Source organism: Bufo bufo, chromosome 2 (genome assembly GCF_905171765.1).
Source record: "Bufo bufo chromosome 2, aBufBuf1.1, whole genome shotgun sequence".
NCBI classification, from domain to species: Eukaryota; Metazoa; Chordata; class Amphibia; order Anura; family Bufonidae; genus Bufo; species Bufo bufo.
This window is the reverse complement of record NC_053390.1, coordinates 17,354,177-17,375,060: the sequence shown is the minus strand read 5'-3', so window position 1 is coordinate 17,375,060 and position 20,884 is coordinate 17,354,177.

Genomic DNA, 20,884 nt, shown 5'->3' with positions numbered 1-20,884 from the left:
CAACGCAGGCCCCATAGAAGTAAATGGGGTTGTGTGAAAATCGCAAGCATCTGCAAGCAAGTGCGGATGCGGTGCGATTTTCACGCATGGTTGCTAGGTGACGATCGGGATGGGGACCCGATCATTATTATTTCCCCTTATAACATGGTTATAAGGGAAAATAATAGCATTCTGAATACAGAATGCTAAGTAAAATAGGGCTGGAGGGGTTAAAAAAAAAATTAAAAAAATTTAACTCACCTTAATCCACTTGTTCGCGCAGCCGGCATCTCTTCTGTCTTTAACTGTGAGTAGAGTTGAGCGAACACCTGGATGTTCGGGTTCGAGAAGTTCGGCCGAACTTCCCGGAAATGTTCGGGTTCGGGATCCGAACCCGATCCGAACTTCGTCCCGAGCCCGAACCCCATTGAAGTCAATGGGGACCCGAACTTTTGGGCACTAAAAAGGCTGTAAAACAGCCCAGGAAAGAGCTAGAGGGCTGCAAAAGGCAGCAACATGTAGGTAAATCCCCTGCAAACAAATGTGGATAGGGAAATGAATTAAAATTAAAATTAAAAAAATAAAAATGAACCAATATCAATTGGACAGAGGTCCCATAGCAGAGAATCTGGCTTCACGTCAGCAGAGAATCAGTCTCTTCATGCCATAGCAAAGAATCTGGCTTCATGTCAGCAGAGAATCAGTCTCTTAATGCCATAGCAAAGAATCTGGCTTCATGTCAGCAGAGAATCAGTCTCTTCATGCCATAGCAGAGAATCTGGCTTCATGTCAGCGCAGAATCAGTCTTCATGTCATAGCAGAGAATCAGGCTTCACGTCACCCACCACTGGAACAGGCCACTGTCACACATTTAGGCCCTGGCACCCAGGCAGAGGAGAGAGGTCCCGTAACAGAGAATCTGGCCTGATGTCAGCACAGAATCTGTCTTCATGTCATAGCAGAGAATCAGGCTTCACGTCACGAATCAGGCTTCAAGTAAAATAGGGCTGGAGGGGTTAAAAAAATATTTTTAAAAATTTAACTCACCTTAATCCACTTGTTCGCGCAGCCGGCATCTCTTCTGTCTTTAACTTTGAGCAATAGGACCTTTGATGATGTCACTACGCTCTTCACATGATCCATCACCATGGTGATGGATCATGTGAGGGACCATGTGATGAACGCAGTGACATCATCAAAGGTCCTATTGCTCACAGTTAAAGACAGAAGAGATGCCGGCTGCGCGAACAAGTGGATTAAGGTGAGTTAAATTTTTTTATATATTTTTTTAACCCCTCCAGCCCTATTTTACTTAGCATTCTGTATTCAGAATGCTATTATTTTCCCTTATAACCATGTTATAAGGGAAAATAATACAATCTACAGAACACCGATCCCAAGCCCGAACTTCTGTGAACCCAAACATGCGCGATTTTTCTCACGCGAGTGCAAAACGCATTACAATGTTTTGCACTCGCGTGGAAAAATCGCGCATGTTCCCGCAACGCACCCGCACGTTTTGCCGCAACGCCCGTGTGAAACCAGCCTAACTCTTTGTAGCATGAATGAAGAGTCAGAACAGGTATATTTGTATACTACCTGCAGTACCTGATTCCTCCTACCTGCCATGGTGGCGCTAGACTCTGAAAATATTGAATTAGAAGAATTTGTTGACAGTGGCGCAGGGGTTAATCTTGCTGATTATTAATTTGTTCAGAGTCATGGTTTTAGAACTAGCGCATTCAGCAAAGAGATATCAGTGTTTGCTATAGATTCCGCTCCTCTCTCGCAAAAATGTCTAACTCATATTGTGCAGGATATTCATTTGAGGGTGAGTGATTCTTATGTGGAATCCATTTCTTGTTTTGTTCTTAAACGTTTGCCTGCTCTGCTGGTTCTGGGTTTACCATGGTTGACCAAACATAATCCTATCATTGATTGGCAAACTAGACAAATCAGTAATGGAGTGATTTTTGTATGGACAACTGTCTCGGCGCATCTATTCCTGGGGTATCCACTAAGGTGTTACCTCCGTTTCTTTCTGATTTTTTGGACGTATTGTCGGAGGGTGGAGATCAGGAGTTTTTCCCCCACCGAGAGTATGATTGTCCGATCAATCTTATTCTCGGGGGGAGCAAAATTGCCAAAATCTCGGTTATATAATCTTTCCAAACCTGAAAGAGTAGCTATGCGAGAGTATATTGCCGAGAATTTGACAAAAGGACATATTAGACCATCTAAATCACCTATGGCAGCAGATCCCTTAAACCGTGCCTAGATTTCCGGGAACTGAATCTCATTGCTGTCCGTGAACCTTATCCCCTTCCCTTGATTCCGGATCTATATGATCAGATTGTCAGTGCCAAGGTGTTTTCTAAGTTGGATTTAAGAGGAGCTTATAATCTGATAAGAATCAGGGAGGGGGATGAATGGAAGACGACCTTCAATACTCCTGAGGGTCACTTCGAGAACCTGGTTATGCCCTTTGGTTTAACTAATGCCCCGGCAGTCTTCCAGCACTATATCAATAAAAGAAAGGAGGTTCTGCTTCGGCGCAAGTCCACAATGGAGACAGTCTCAATGGAATGGATAATTCTTCTTTATTGGAAACAACGCGTTTCGGGGATTAAAACTTCCCCCTCATCAGGTTTCATAATATTACAATGGATGCAATACACAGGTAAATATTTATAGGTAAAAAACAAAAAAAAAACGCCAAAAGGTGCACTTGGGGGCCGCCCCCTAGGGGTGGAGCTACCCCCAGGTGTCACCTCAAATAGCTGATCGATCGGATCAAATCAAATCCCTATTTTGGATATGTAGTCCGTTCTATAGTTTAGACTTACATGATTGTATATAAGTTCATTAAAAAAGGAGCATCCTAGGTTTGTTCGACCGAGTATATCACTCAATGTATTTATAGTTCATCTTATATATTATATGCTCTGAATATATGATTATGAATAAATAAATAAAAGATGAGGGGTTGTATAAATAGATAGTTAGATGCATATAGAGGTAGTGAAGAGTTCTATAAAAGCATTCCTATATATAAATATAAATATATAACACTATTTTAATAGGGGTTGATATAAAAACTCTCAAAGTTACTTAACCACCTCCCGACCGCCTAACGCAGGGATGCCTCCTGCGGGCGGCCGGGTTATTCCTCCTGGACGCATCTACGCGTGATCTCGCGAGACGTGAGATCACGCGCATATGCTGCCCGCACATACGCAGTGCGGGTCGGCAAAAGGCGCACAAGGAGTTGGTCACCAGCCTGCCAGCCAATGATCAGCGCTGGCAGGTTGGTGACTTTTAAAAAACGAACCACCAGCCATATAACACATTATATTTATAAATATAATGTGTTAAATGGCTTCTGTGCTCTCTGCTGGGTCCTTTTCGTCGGTTGGTCCCAGCAGAGAGCACAGATCACAGTGAGTACACCAAGCACTACATATTTAGCCCCAGATCACCCCCCCCATCACCCCTGTCAATCACTAGTGTAAACTGTCACTTTTTTTTCCCCCACCAGTATTGACTGTTAGGTTTAGGTTAGTTTAGGCCCTTTGGTAGGTAGGGAGCTTCAGTTAGCGCCCAGCCCACCGCACCGCAGTCACTGATTCGCTGATTAGCGTATCGCTAATCAGCATTGGTACTTTATAGTATCTGTAAGTGATCAGAACTGATCACAGTCAGATCTATAATAGTATTAGTGTCACCTTAGCTCGCCCTCCACCCAAAACGCAGTGTTTGCCCGATCAGGCCTGATCGGTCGCCCACACGTGCGTTCACCCACGCCCGCCCCGCCGCAGGGACAAAAAATTTCCAAACTACTTCTCACGCTTTAGGGCCCCTAAAATGCCAGGGCAGTATAAATACCCCACAAGTGACCCCATTTTAGAAAGAAGACACCCCGTGAGGGGCATGGCGAGTTCATAGAAGATTTAATTTTTGGGCACAAGTTAGCGGAAATTGTTTTGTTTTTTTTGTTTTTTGTTTTTACAAAGTCTCACATTCCACTAACTTGTGACAAAAAATAAAATTTTACATGAACTCACCATACCCCTCACGGAATACCTTGGGGTGTCTTCTTTATAAAATGGGGTCACTTGTGGGGTATTTATACTGCCCTGGCATTTTAGGGGCCCTAAAGTGTGAGAAGTAGTTTGGAATCCAAATGCGTAAAAATGCCCTGTAAAATCCTAAAGGTACTCATTGGAATTTGGTCCCCTTTGCGCATCTTGGCTGCAAAAAAGTGACACTCATGTGGTATCGCCGTACTCAGGAGAAGTAGGGCAATGTGTTTTGGGGTGTATTTTTACATATACCCATGCTGGGTGAGAGAAATATCTCTGTAAATTGACAACTTGGTATAAAAAAATGTAAAAAGTTGTCATTTACAGAGATATTTTTCACACACAGTATGGATATATGTAAAAATACACCCCAAAACACATTGCCCTACTTCTTCTGAGTACGGCGATACCAAATGTGTGACACTTTTTTGCAGCCTAGGTGCGCAAAGGGGCCCAAATTCCAATGAGTACTTTTAGGATTTCACAGGGCATTTTTACGCATTTGGATTCCAAACTACTTCTCACGCTTTAGGGCCCCTAAAATACAAGGGCAGTATAAATACCCCACAAGTGACCCCATTTTAGAAAGAAGACACCCCAAGGTATTCCGTCATGGGTATGGTGAGTTCATGTAAAATTTTATTTTTTGTCACAAGTTAGTGGAATATGAGACTTTGTAAGAAAAAATTAATAAATTCCGTTTTCGCTAACTTGTGACAAAAAATAAAAACTTCCATGAACTCACTATGCCCATCAGCGAATACCTTAGGGTGTCTACTTTCCGAAATGGGGTCATTTGTGGGGTGTTTCTACTGTCTGGGCATTGTAGAACCTCAGGAAACATGACAGGTGCTCAGAAAGTCAAAGTGCGTAAATTAATTTTTTTGCACCATAGTTTGTAAACGCTATAACTTTTACCCAAACCAATAAATATACACTTATTGCATTTTTTTTTAATCAAAAACATGCAGAACAATAAATTTAGAGAAAAATTTATATAGAAATGTAGTTTTATTTGAAAAATTTTACAACATAAAGTGAAAAATGACATTTTTTTGCAAAAATTTCGGTCAATTTTGATTAATATCAAAAAAAGTAAAAATGTCAGCAGCAATGAAATACCACCAAATGAAAGCTCTATTAGTGAGAAGAAAAGGAGGTAAAATTCATTTGGGTGGTAAGTTGTATGACCGAGCAATAAACCGTGAAAGTAGTGTAGTGCAGAATTGTAAAAAGTGGTCTGGTCATTAAGGGGGTTTAAGCTAGGAGGGCTGAGGTGGTTAATGATTGATAAAAATATTAAATAAAAAATATTAAATAAAAAATCATAAATTTAATAAAAATATGAGTATTTAGGATATTAAAAAATGTCTAATTCTAGTCATTTCTTATGTACTAAAAAGAGATAATTGGTAGAGACAAGATTTTATATATATATATATATATATATATATAATATTCATATATAATATTCATTAGTTAATTATTATTTGGTTTTTATTATTATTATTTTGTTTGTTTTTATTATTATTTTTATTATTATTATTATGAGGCGTTTTATTTTTTATTTTTATGTATATTTGACGTTAGATAATTGGACTTTTAGTCCAATTATCTAACGTCAAATATACATAAAAATAAAAAATAAAACACCTCATAATAATAATAAAAATAAAAATAATAATTTTTTATTTAATATTTTTTATTTAATATTTTTATCAATCATTAAGTAACTTTGAGAGTTTTTATATCAACCCCTATTAAAATAGTGTTATATATTTATATATGTATATAGGAATGCTTTTATATAACTCTTCACTACCTCTATATGCATCTAACTATCTATTTTTACAACCCCTCATCTTTTATTTAATTGATAATCATATATTCAGAGCATATAATATATAAGATGAACTATAACTACATTGAGTGATATACTCGGTCGAACAAACTTATAGTTACACCTGGCTGAGGAGTCCATTCTCCCCCTGACTGTGGCATAAGCATTTTCGTTTCCTTGCCAACGGATCATGTGACCGCAAGGTTGCGATCACATGGTCCCGATGCCACGCATAAACACACACCCCTATTACGGCCAGCGGTGTCCTTTGTACAGTCGAGCATGCGCCCTCTCACAGGCAGGGGCCTGCACCGATCGGCCTCTCTCCCTCTCCCCCTGTATCTCCATATGAGAGAGGGCCGATCACTAGAGGACGCTCCTGCTTCCGGTCTGTTCCGTTCATGTGACCACCTACCCTTGCGGTCACATGACGGATATGTGTATACACCGATGAAAAGGTTTTTCTATTAAACATTCACCTAGGATGCTCGTTTTTTATGAACTTATATACAATCATGTAAGTCTAAACTATAGAACGGACTACATATCCAAAATAGGGATTTGATTTGATCCGATCGATCTGCTATTTGAGGTGACACCTGGGGGTAGCTCCACCCCTAGGGGGCGGCCCCCAGGTGCACCTTTTGGTGTTTTTTTGTTGTTTTTTACCTATAAATATTTATCTGTGTATTGCATCCATTGTAATATTATGAAACCTGATGAAGGGGAAGTTTTAATCCCCGAAACGCGTTGTTTCCATTAAAGAAGAATTATCCATTCCATTGAGACTGTCTCCATTGTGGACTTGCGTCGAAGCAGAACCTCCTTTCTTTTATTGCAACTTCTTCTTTTTGGGGGACTGGACATCCCATCCAAAAGAATACACAATCTGAGGCCTTAGTTCCGGTAGATAAGTCTCATCAATACAAGCCTTCAATAGGGTTGTGCCTATTGTAGCACAACCACAAAAGGTGAGCCTTCACAATCCTCACTATATTATTTTACCTGTATATACATACTATACAAACTAAGAAGACAGGTTGGCATTCGCAGGAGGTGCTCAAACCCACATGCAGTTGTGCATATATATAGGGGAGCAAATCCTGCACTTGTGGCCCGTTGCTAATGGCAATCCCCAGCAAAATGCATACGGTGGAGGATGCCCGCGGCTAACCACAAGTACCACAATAGACATCCTACACAGGGTAACAAGTGCGGATGTGATAATTAATATAACAATATAACAAAATAACAAAAATAGGTGCACTCTGCGGTCTCACTAAACCCTCAAACTGATTTTAAAATTGAGAGATTAGTCAACATGTCCTACGGTGTAGAACATGTCTAAGCCCGGGCACCACGCCAAGGTTTCTCAAGTAGCCCGGGACCCTACACTCTCCTACCTGAGCCGTTTGGGCAATACCAGGAGCCAGTGGGCAAATTACAGGAGCATCAGGCCGACTCACAAACAACTCACCTAGTTACCTCCAGCATGTAGCCATGCTTGCAATGGGAGGAGGGAGGAGTCTGAGAGTCCCACTATATACATACTATCCTATTGTGCGCCCCTTTCTCTTCCATTATCTATTCTCCTCATTCGCTTGAGAGGAATTTAGATTTGTCCAATACACAAGCACTTTATCAATGACATTTTTCATCATTTGGTGGGGAGGTTTATCGTTATTTACCTCGATGACATACTGATTTACTCACCCGATATGGAGTCTCATCAGGATCATTTAAGACAAGTATTATTGATCCTTCGGGAGAATAAATTGTATGCTTGGTTGGAAAAATGTGTGTTTGCTGTTCAGAAACTGCAGTTTCTGGGTTATTTACTTTCTGCCTCAGGTTTTTGCATGGATCCCGAAAAAGGTCAGTGCGGAACTAGAATGGGTCCGGCCGGAGAATCAGAAAACTCTGATGCGGTTTTAAGGATTTACTAATTTCTACAGGTAGTTGAGTAAGAGGCAGCTCTCACCTGCTCCACGACACCCTCCGGGCACAGAGACTGCTCCTGGATGCGGGAATGCAAAAACAATTAAGGAGAAGTCCAGCTCAGGCCAGGTGTGAATACGTGGTTTCTTTATTTTCAGCGGTAATACAATTCCACACAGCAAGGTGTAACAAGTGACGCATTTCAGACCTCTATAGCATCAGGGTCCTTCTTCATGACAAACACAAAATGCTGTGGGAGCACCCCCTGATAAATCCCTGTCCGGTCACAGACTAATGCTGATCACCTGGGAGAGGGAGGTATCAGGGGGAGGTCCCACAGATCCTCAGTTAAAAAGTACAACAATACAAAGTATAGCTCGGTAATTAAAAACCGTGGGAGGAAGTAGTGCGTTCTTAAATAATGTTATATATATCTGGGTATGAATATAACACATAACCAATATAACTTTGTGTCAAACAGAAAGGGACACAACATTGGATGATCTTATAGTATAGAAGATACAGAAAAGCTAAACATTAGCTATTTTTTAGCTATTTTTTAATATTGCAATATAAGGTCATGACGTTTATTGAGACCTGAAGGCTGACGGGATCCCAATTGGAAAATCCAAAAGGCCTCTCTGTTCAGAAGTTTTCTTCTATGATCCCCCCCTCTTGGTGGCAGGAAAACCCTCTCTATACCCTGCACTTTTAAACCTGATGTGTCTCAATCATGTGAAACCGCAAAATGAAGACTGGCGGCTGAGACATTGCGGTTCTTATAGTGCGGTATATCAGAGATGTGTTTCCGTATTCTATTTTTCAAGGGGTTAATTGTGCAACCTACATATTGCAGTGAACACAATTCGCAGGTAATCAGGTATACCACATACTTGGAATTACAATTAATATGGGAATATACATTGAACGTTTTGCCATCTGCTGTGGACCTGAAAAACTTATCAATAACCCTTGAAGAATAGAATACGGAAACACATCTCTGATATACCGCACTATAAGAACCGCAATGTCTCAGCCGCCAGTCTTCATTTTGCGGTTTCACATGCTGGAGACACATCATGTTTAAAAGTGCAGGGTATAGAGAGGGTTTTCCTGCCACCAAGAGGGGGGAATCATAGAAGAAAACTTCTGAACAGAGAGGCCTTTTGGATTTTCCAATTGGGATCCCGTCAGCCTTCAGGTCTCAATAAACGTCATGACCTTATATTGCAATATTAAAAAATAGCTAAAAAATAGCTAATGTTTAGCTTTTCTGTATCTTCTATACTATAAGATCATCCAATGTTGTGTCCCTTTCTGTTTGACACAAAGTTATATTGGTTATGTGTTATATTCATACCCAGATATATATAACATTATTTAAGAACGCACTACTTCCTCCCACGGTTTTTAATTACCGAGCTATATTTTGTATTGTTGTACTTTTTAACTGAGGATCTGTGGGACCTCCCCCTGATACCTCCCTCTCCCAGGTGATCAGCATTAGTCTGTGACCGGACAGGGATTTATCAGGGGGTGCTCCCACAGCATTTTGTGTTTGTCATGAAGAAGGACCCTGATGCTATAGAGGTCTGAAACGCGTCACTTGTTACACCTTGCTGTGTGGAATCTTATAACCGCTGAAAATAAAGAAACCACATATTCACACCTGGCCTGAGCTGGACTTCTCCTTAACTAATTACTACAGGAAGTTCATCCTGAATTATTCCACTATTGTCAACCCTTTGACCGATATGACTAGGAAGGGTGCTGACTTCTCTGTCTGGTTGGAAGAGGCATTACAGGCTTTTTCTGCAATTAAGGAATGTTTTGCTTCCGCTCCCATTCTGATGCAACCCGATGTGTCTCAACCCTTCATTGTGGAGGTTGACGCGTCAGAAGTGGATGTCGGAGCAGTTTTGTCACAGGGTCCCTCTCCTAGCAAATGGTGTCCGTGTGCTTTGTTCTCTAAGAAACTCTCTGCTGCCGAAAGAAATTATGATGTTGGGAATAGAGAGTTGTTGGCCATCAAATTGGCCTTTGAGGAATGGCGTCATTGGCTAGAAGGAGCGATTCATCCTATTACGGTATTTACTGACCATAAGAATCTGGTTTACCTGCAATCAGCAAAGCGTCTGAACTCTAGGCAGGCAATTGTTCTTTACCAGGTTTAATTTTGTGGTCACTTATCGCCCTGGGATCAAAAACGTCAAAGCGGATGCTTTATCACGTAGCTTTCCTGGGGGGGGGGGGGATTCGGAGGATCCCGCTCTGATTTTGGCTGATGGGGTGGTGGTATCCCCTCTTTATCCCGAGCTGAAGGCGGAAGTGTTGGGGGCTCAAGGTGAGGCACCTGATTCCTGTCCTCCAGGGAAGTTGTTTGTTCCTTCAGAACTGCGACACAAGGTGTTCAAGGAACATCATGATACTGTCCTTGCGGGACACCCTGGGAAGTAGATCCTCTGTGGATCTTATTTCCCGGAGATTCTGGTGGCCAGGTTTTCATAAATGTGTTGAGGGCTATGTAGCAACTTGTGAGACCTGTGCACGCGTTAAGGTGGCTCACACTCTGCCATCAGGATCTCTTCTTTCTTTGTCCATTCCATCTCGTCCTTAAACGCATTTGTCCATGGACTTTATCACTGATTTACCAAGTTCCTCTGGGAAAACTGTGATTTTGGTGGTGGTGGACCTCTTCAGTAAGATGGCTCACTTTGTACCATTATCAGGCTTGCCCAATGCTAAAACTGTCGCTCAGGTGTTTATTGATAACATCGTGAAATTACACGGCATCCCCTCTGATGTGGTGTCTGATAGGGGGATGCAATTTGTCTCCAGGTTTTGGAAGGTGTTTTGTACTCGTCTGGGTATTCAGTTGTCTTTCTCTTCGGATTTTAATCCTCAGTCGAATGGTTAAACTGAGCGCACTAACCAGAACCTGGAGACTTATTTGAGGTGTTTTGTCGCTGAGAATCAGGAAGAATGGTCCTCGTTTTTGTCCTTGGCTGAGTTTGCTTTGAATAACCGTAGACAGGAGTCAACTGATAAGTCACCATTTTTTGTCGCATATGATTTTCACCCTCAGTTTGGTACTTTTTCTGGGACTGAATCTTCTGGTATACCTGAAGAGGAGAGATTCATTGTCTTCTATCTGGCGGAAGATTCAGGTTAATTTGAAAAAGATGGGCGAAATATATAATCGGATGGCTGACAAGAGACGTATGACTGGTCCGGACCTGTGTGTGGGTGATTTGGTGTGGTTGTCCACTAAGAACATTAAGTTGAAGGTACCCTCTTGGAAGTTGGGCCCAAGATTTATTGGGCCATTATAAATCCGGTGGCATTTTGTCTGGAACTTCCGCAGGCCTGGAAGATCCATAATGTGTTTCACAGGTCCTTGTTGAAGAAGTATGTCGAACCTGCTGAACCATCTCCTTTGCCTCCTCCTCCTGTCTTGGTAGATGGTAATCTGGAGTTTCAGATCTCCAGACTACTGAACTGGCATGTTCTTCGGGGTTCCCTTCAGTACCTGGTGCTTTGGAGGGGATACGGTCCTGAGGAAAGAATGTGGGTTCCAGCTACCGATGTCAAAGCTAGCCGCCTTGTGAACGCCTTTCACAGGGCACACCCGGATAAAGTTGGTCCTGGGTGCCCGGAGGTCACCCGTGGGGGGGCGGGGGGGGGGGGGGACAGTCACGCCCTGCCCTGTGAGTGATCTGAGAAGATCTGTCAGACTTGCTGCACGTGAATCTATCTGACAGCTTTGTTGTGGCTTTGTCCTGGATCCCACCCCCTCACAGGTTCTGCTCAGTAGTTAGTTAGCGATGCTATTTATACCTGCCTCTCACTTTAGCCCTTGTGGTTTATAGTTTCTCTTGGAGTTCTCTGCTGGTGTTTGGTGGATCTCCAGCTCCCAGTTCATCTTCAGTTAAGTCCTCCCTCCTTCCCTTCTGTTGTTTGTACTGGCTAGGCCTTAGGTTGTCGCCTATTCCTTCATCTTGTGCAAGGAACCGGTTGTCTTTTCGCCTGCTCCCTAGCTGAGGGTTTGTGTCAGTTTCAGCAGGGCTTAGGTTTGTGTGCATGAACACTTCTACCATCGAAATTTGTTCATGTTGGTGGCAGTCAGGGAAAGGCTTAGGGATTGTCAGGAGGTGACCTTTTCCTGTTCCCTAGCTGTGGGGCCTAGCCTGCTGTTTTGTTTAATTTTGTTGTGTTTGGTTTGCTTCCCTTCCCTCACCACCCGTGGGGTAGAAAAATAAAAGTAAATTCGCTGGTGCACTTATATGTTGAAAAACCTTTAGTGACATATATCAGTAGAAAAACAAAAATACATTTGCCATTCGTTGCTGCACTAATATTTTGAAAAACCTTTATTGATGTCTGTGACAAATACCGCACCTCGCTGCCGCCGGACAACAAATACGTAGAGACAGCGAAATACGGTATAGTCACTGGTTACCAAGGCGTGACGTTATGCCATCCCTGAGGAGCAGGTAAGGTCAGCTCGGTACAGTGTTCACAGACTCCTCCTGTCCACACGAGCACAGAGAGCCTTTTTACTGCCCAGGTGAAACAGCGCTTTCTCAGCCTGGGAAGACTGCCACCAGCTTCTCGTTTGATATAAGCCCGGTCCGCTAACATGATTATATAGGGTGAGAAACCAACCCGCAGTAGCGTATAACTAGGCCGAAACACAATAAGCCGTACGCTCCATAGGGTTGGGCTTTATGGCAGAGTGGCCAGAAGAAAGTCATTTCTTTCAGCTAAAAACAAAAAGACACGTTGTGATCTGGTCTGATGAGACTAAAATTGAACTTTTCAGCCATCAAAGAAAACGCTATGTCTGGAGCAAACCCAACACATCGCATCACCCAAAGAACACCATCTCCACAGGGAAACATGGTGGTGGAAGCATCATGCTGGGGGATGTTTTTCAGCAGCTGGGACTGGGAAACTGGTCAGAGTTGAGGGAAAGATGGAGGCCTCTACGTTGTCTGACAACAGATAAGATCCGGATCCCTAACACACAGCAGGACTATAGGATCCCTGGGATATTCACATGTTCTAGGACAGAGACTCAATGCAAGGATGAGGTCCCACCGCCACACAATTAAAGAGAAGAAGCTACACTTTCCTGTGGCTAAGCATTTCTGTAGCCCAGGACACAATGTAGAACACACGAAAGTTCTCATATTAAAAGGTAACTTAAATTCCCAAAAGCTAGAAGAATTTGGGAATACAAATTTATAACACTGCTTGACACTTTGAATACAAGATCTAAAGAGTCTTCTATGGACATAGTCGGGGCACCAGGTCTCTGAGATAACATCAATTTAGAGACCATAAAACTTTCACACCCCTTATCTGTAAGATAATTAAGGACTCATTCTCAAGATCTTTAATATGTTGTTCTGTTTTTTTTTTCAAATGTCCATTCATTGCCCCATGTCTCTGTTCTTATTGTATATACACTCACCGAAAGAATTATTAGGAACACCTGTTCTATTTCTCATTAATGCAATTATCTAGTCAACCAATCACATGGCAGTTGCTTCAATGCATTTAGGGGGGTGGTCCTGGTCAAGACAATCTCATGAACTCCAAACTGAATGTCAGAATGGGAAAGAAAGGTGATTTAAGCCATTTTGAGCGTGGCATGGTTGTTGGTGCCAGACGGGCCGGTCTGAGTATTTCACAATCTGCTCAGTTACTGGGATTTTCACGCACAACCATTTCTAGGGTTTACAAAAAATGGTGTGAAAAGGGAAAAACATCCAGTATGCGGCAGTCCTGTGGGCAAAAATGCCTTGTGGATGCTAGAGGTCAGAGGAGAATGGGCCGACTGATTAAAGCTGATAGAAGAGCAACGTTGACTGAAATAACCACTCGTTACAACCGAGGTATGCAGCAAAGCATTTGTGAAGCCACAACACGCACAACCTTGAGGCGGATGGGCTACAACAGCAGAAGACCCCACCGGGTACCACTCATCTCCACTACAAATAGGAAAAAGAGGCTACAATTTGCACAAGCTCACCAAAATTGGACTGTTGAAGACTGGAAAAATGTTGCCTGGTCTGATGAGTCTCGATTTCTGTTGAGACATTCAAATGGTAGAGTCCGAATTTGGCGTAAACAGAATGAGAACATGTATCCATCCTCTGATGGCTACTTCCAGCAGGATAATGCACCATGTCACAAAGCTCGAATCATTTCAAATTGGTTTCTTGAACATGACAATGAGTTCACTGTACTAAAATGGCCCCACAGTCACCAGATCTCAACCCAATAGAGCATCTTTGGGATGTGGTGGAACAGGAGCTTCGTGCCCTGGATGTGCATCCCTCAAATCTCCATCAACTGCAAGATGCTCTACTATCAATATGGGCCAACATTTCTAAAGAATGCTATCAGCACCTTGTGGAATCAATGCCACGTAGAATTAAGGCAGTTCTGAAGGCAAAAGGGGGTCCAACACCGTATTAGTATGGTGTTCCTAATAATTCTTTAGGTGAGTGTATATTGCTGTTTCTTCATATATTCTTGTAGTACACCAGATGAAGAGACTGGTGATGTCTCGAAAGCTCGCTATGTAACATCATTACTTCTATTTTTGATAGCCATTAAAAGGTATCAAACCTGCAATACTCTTATTTTGTTTCTCTTAATGAGAGCACTGAACTAGTTTTCTATTTGCTAACACGGTACCAGACTTTTTCTTTAAACTTCCATCTGTCCTCCTAGTAGACGGGGCAGGAATACCCCCTTATAGTGCTGCTGGTTAGGACGTCAGGGCAGCGTCCTCTCCTGATAATCGCCTGCTCCATTTACAGGCATCGATCCCCTCCACAGTACAGGGATGAGCAATGGCTGCCGCTCTCACTCCTCCCCATACAGAATCATCACTGTTCACACTGCACAATCTGCTGCCCAGAGACGTCTGAGGCGTCTGCGGCAGGTGTGAACCCTGGGCCGTGTATACCGCCTGTAGGAAGCTCTCGGGGGTCTTCCAGTGTCTGCTGTGATGGAACAGGGGCTTCCTCTTCAGACCTGCATTCCAGGGAACAACTACATTTCAGTATTTTATGTAAGCCATATGAGAGGTGACCACAACTATGTACAGAGAACTACAACCCCCAGCATGTCCAGACTGGTATATATCAGAGGCCTTCAACCCCCCAGCATGTCCAGACAATATTTCAGAGGTGAGAACTACAACTCCCAGCATTTTTCCAGTTCTATAAGAAAACTATCATAAACTTCTTCTCCATGCAAGGATCATCCCTCACATGTCACATGACCACAACTACAGCTCTTCCTCCATCTTATCTCCTCTCTACAGCTGAACCCGCCCCCTACACTGATCACATGATGGTGACATCATCAAAGGTCCTTCACCACCTCGTCTCCCCATTGCTGAGCCCCGCCCCGCCCCCTGCACTGATCACATGACGGTGACGTCACCCCAGGTCCTTCAGCTCTGGCAGTGCAGCAGATACTGGGCAGGTCCTGGTCGGTAGTCAGGGCTCTTGTTCTCTCTGGTATCAGCCATTCCTCCAGCCTGCAGGTAAGATGAGCTGTGAGGAGACAGTGTGGTGGAGAGCTCAGACATGTCACCTCTGGAGATTCTCCTCCATTACACACAAGGAATCCTTCTCCGCTCCTCAGCTTAGTATGATGGGGGAGGAGTAGTGGGGATAGTGGGGGTTGTCATCATTCGCTGGCCCCTGACTACCCTGGTGAGGGGCCCCTGCCTCCAGGAGGAGAATGAATGGAGCGGGGGCTCGGCCTGAGCTCAGCTCTCTCCAGTCTCTTCTCTAGGAGTTCTGGACACAGCTGAGCACAGCCCAGAGGTGGGACCTGCATCTATCAGACATGTATCTCCTGTGGAGCCACCAGAGATCTCCATGTTGGGGCCCCTGGAATCCATGTGGTGGGGGCTCTGAGAAGCGGGGCCCCTCCAGGCTCAGGAAGTGCGGTTCTGGAGGTGACATCTGGTCTTGTCCCCTGGATGATTTCCTCTCCTCTTCTAATAAAGGCGCCTGCAGTCCTAGAAGCCTCCAGCTCCTCCAGTTCTCTCCTCTTCTACTGAATGACCACCAAGGATGGACAGGAAGGAGATCAGCAGAAGAATATTAGACCTCACCTTGGAGATCATCTCCCTGCTGAGCGGAGAGGTAAACTTTTCTAGATTTCTCTCCTCTGTATTGTATTCTGTAACAAGTCAGACATCGGGAAGGAGAATCAATCATAGGAAGTGATAGGAAGAGTCCAGGGTCCTGGAGAACGGCCTCCAGACCTTCCAAGTGATGGAGAACCTGAAGATCAGCCCCCAGTATGGTGAGTGATGTGTCATGTGACCAGTGACCAATAGTCATGTTGTAGGAGCCATGAGGAGATAAGTAGGCACGTTGTACCAGGAGGAGAGGGCCGGAGGAGAGCACATGGCCCCTGAAGGGTTTATTCCCTAAGTGTCTCTCTCCATCCACAGGAGTACACAATAGTGAAGAAGACATCGGGGGACTGTGTGACTCCCATCATCCATCTCCAGGAGTCAGGAGGGCGGAGCAGGACCCCTCACCCCATTACAGAGCCTCCCCCTCACCCCCTGATACATGAGCAGAAGATCCTAGAACTCACCCACAAGATGATGGAGCTGCTGACTGGAGAGGTGACACTGCTGGGAATGCTGGGAAATTCTCCAGTAACAGCACTGGAGGGGTCTGGGTGATGACGGTGTCATTGTGTTGTCAGGTTCCTATAAGGTGTCAGGACGTCACTGTCTATTTCTCCATGGAGGAGTGGGAGTATATAGAAGGACACAAGGATCTGTACAAGGAGGCCATGATGGAGGAGCACCAGCCTCTTATATCACAAGGTAAGAGCCGTCATGGGCAGTGTATACATGTGTGTGCAGTGACATGTAATGGAGGAGCACCAGCCTCTTATATCACAAGGTAAGAGCCGTCATGTGCAGTGTATACACGTGTGTGCAGTGACATGTAATGGAGGAGCACCAGCCTCTTATATCACAGGGTAAGAGCCGTCATGTGCAGTGTATACATGTGTGTGCAGTGACATGTAATGGAGGAGCACCAGCCTCTTATATCACAAGGTAAGAGCCGTCATGTGCAGTGTATACACGTGTGTGCAGTGACATGTAATGGAGGACCAGCCTCTTATATCACAAGGTAAGAGCCGTCATGTGCAGTGTATACACGTGTGTGCAGTGACATGTAATGGAGGAGCACCAGCCTCTTATATCACAGGGTAAGAGCCGTCATGTGCAGTGTATACACGTGTGTGCAGTGACATGTAATGGAGGAGCACCAGCCTCTTATATCACAGGGTAAGAGCCGTCATGTGCAGTGTATACACGTGTGTGCAGTGACATGTAATGGAGGAGCACCAGCCTCTTATATCACAAGGTAAGAACCGTCATGTGCAGTGTATACACGTGTGTGCAGTGACATGTAATGGAGGAGCTCCAGCCTCTTATATCACAAGGTAAGAGCCGTCATGTGCAGTGTATACACGTGTGTGCAGTGACATGTAATGGAGGAGCACCAGCCTCTTATATCACAAGGTAAGACCCGTCATGTGCAGTGTATACACGTGTGTGCAGTGACATGTAATGGAGGAGCACCAGCCTCTTATATCACAGGGTAAGAGCCGTCATGTGCAGTGTGTACACGTGTGTGCAGTGACATGTAATGGAGGAGCACCAGCCTCTTATATCACAAGGTAAGAGCCGTCATGTGCAGTGTATACACGTGTGTGCAGTGACATGTAATGGAGGAGCTCCAGCCTCTTATATGACAAGGTAAGAGCCGTCATGTGCAGTGTGTACACGTGTGTGCAGTGACATGTAATGGAGGAGCACCAGCCTCTTATATCACAGGGTAAGACCCGTCATGTGCAGTGTATACACGTGTGTGCAGTGATATGTAATGGAGGAGCACCAGCCTCTTATATCACAGGGTAAGAGCCGTCATGTGCAGTGTATACACGTGTGTGCAGTGACATGTAATGGAGGACTACCATTAGCAGATATGTGTGAAGTGAAAAGAAATTGATACACGGTTTTTAAAATGCTCAATAAATCAAAATCTAGCAAGTGTGGCATACATTTGTATTCAGCCCCCTGTATTCTGATACCCCTAAATAAATTCCAGTGGGACCAATTCCCTTCAGAAGTCACCTAATCAGTAAATATAATCCACCTGTGTGTAATGTATTCTCATTATAACTACAGCTGTTCTGTGAAGGTCTCAGAGGTTTGTTAGAGAACAGTGAATAAAAAGCATCATTAAAAACAAGGAACACATCAGACAGGTCAGGGATAAAGTTGTGGAGAAGATTAAAGCAGGGTTAGCTTATAAAAAAAAATATCCCAAGTTCTGAACATCACACAGAGCACTGCTCAATCCATCATCTGAAAATGAAAGGAGTATGGCACAACTTCAAACCTACCAAGACATGGCCGTCCACCTAAACTGACAGCCCAGGCAAGGAGAGCACCAATTAGAGAAGTGGCCAAGAGGCCTATGGTCACTGTGGAGGAGCTGCAGAGATCCACAGCTCAGGTTGGAGAATCTGTCCACAGGACAACTATTAGTCGTGCACTCCACAAATCTGGCATTTATGGAAGAGTGGCAAGAAGAAAGTCATTTTTGAAAGCAGTCATAAGAAGTCCTGTTTTCAGTTTGCCCTAAGCCATGTAGGAGATACAGCAAAAATGTGGAAGAAGGTGCTGTGGTCAGATGAGACCAAAGTTGAACTTTTTGGCCTAAATGCAAAACGCTATGTTTGGTGTAAAACCAACACTGCACATCATCCTGAACACGGTATCCCCACCGTGAGACATGATGGTGGTAGCATCATACTGGGGAAGGATTTTCTTCAACAGGGACAGGGAACCTGGTCAGAGTTGATGGGAAGATGGATGGAGCCAAATACAAGGCAATCCTGGAGGAAAACCTGGTAGAGGCTGCAAAAGACTTGAGACTTGGGGTTCACCTTCGAACAGGACAACGAGATCAAAGCATATTCATGTCTTAGAATAGACCTAAATCCCATTGAGAATCTGTGGCAAGACTTGGAAATTGCTGTTCACAGATGCTCTTCATCCAATCTGACTGAGCGCGAGCTCTTCTGCAAAGAGGAATGGGTAAAAATGTCAGCCTCTAGATGTACAAAGCTGGTAGAGGCCTACCCCAAAAGACTGCAGCTGTAATTGCAGTGAAAGTTGGTCCTTGGGGGCTGAATACAAATGCAGGACACACTGACCAGATTTGTATTTATTAAGAATTTTGAACACCGTGCATCATTTTCTTTACACTTTACAATTACTTGTACTTTCTGTTGTTCGATCACATAAAATCCCAATAAAATGCATTTAGGTTTGTGGGTGTAACGTGAAAAATGTGGAAACGTTCAATAGGTATGACTTTCAAAACTTTGTGTATCCATAGTGCTTCATTCAAATGATGGAAGAGTGTCCTTCTGGCCTCCAGGCTGGTATAATGAAAATGTATTTACCTGAAAATTTCCTTTCCTGAAGTCCGTAGGCAGCACAGTCACAAATGGGTTACAGCTGGGATACAGCTAAACTGAGACAGGTTAAAAAGCAGTAATGATCAATTAAAGGGTTTCTATCACTTCGTATGACATAATTAGTTGTCAGACACCAGCGATCTGCTAGTGTCTGCTCTGGCCAACCATCCTACTATAATCGCTTGTGGGGCAGCGGTTTTGCTAAAAAATGAACTTTTATAAATATGCTAATGAGCCTCTAGGTGCTATGTGGGCGTCATTAGCACCTAGAGGCTCCGTCTACATCCATAAACAGCCGCCGCCCAGCGCGTCAAGGGCAAAGATGTGAACCATGCAACAGCGTGGCAAAATGTTTTTCAGTGGTATGTGCCCAGTTCAGCTCAGAATATGGCAATCGAGCAGGTAGAGTGACAAAACTGGAGGCACTTCTCCATAGTTCCCATGATCCTCCAAGCTAGTGGCATGACTTGCCCTCTGGCCCTTGATGGGTCCTTGATGCTGAAGAAAGGGCCTAGGCGACGGAACTGCCTGCTGGAATCCAACAACGCAAGTGTGAAAGTACCCAAAAATGGTGACCATAGGGAAGTCTCCAGATGAAGGAGGCAGAGCTTGACGGCCATCAGAAGTGATGTGCTTATCACCCACTTTGTCCTGGGCAGAAGTGACCAGTCGGTTTCTGGTTGCCCAGCAGAGGCTATAGGGCTACTTCTCAAATAGTGAAGAAAAAAGGAATGGTCTTCCCAGGGAAAGGAGACTTGGAGGAAACTATAGATGCAGAGTTTTCTGCAACACCTCGGTGCCTGGTGGACAGGAGATTAGGAGTAGTTGGTTTACTTCTTCTTTGCACACTGACTAATTTACGAAAGTCTTTACTTTGGGTTCTCACTCTCAAAATTTACATCATAAGAAGTGGTGTGATTGTGTCAAGATGATGGCCTGAAACCTTTCTGGTTGGTAGGGTGCTGTAAGAAGAAACCTCTAGTCCTGACACTTATACCCTTGTTCTCATTATACAAACATGGCCAATTCACTTTCACAGACCAGAGGTTATTTGGGCCTTTGACCTGCTAGGAGCTGGAACCTTGGCACAGGTGGTGAGGAGAAGAACATTGTTATTTATCCCTGATAACTAAACCTAGCAGTTAAGGAGCTGCAAGAAGTGTCTGATCTATAGATAGATCTACAGGAGGCCATGTATTCAGTCACTGTGTGCTTGTGTCTCCACAGATGGATCCAGGAGGAGAAATCCACCAGAGAGATGTCCTCGTCCTCTGTATTCCCAGGACTGTCCAGAGAAGAAGGTCCCAGAGAACCCTCAGGTAGATGGAGCTGAGCCCCCTACACATCTATATAGGGGGATCCTGCAGTCATAGATTGTGGGGGTCTCTTATGTGGATCTGTTAGATGTCTGCTGTATTGTACTAAATTGTTACAGATGACAAATCAGAGGGAAGATCTGATTATTATTAAAGTGGAGGATGAAGAAGAG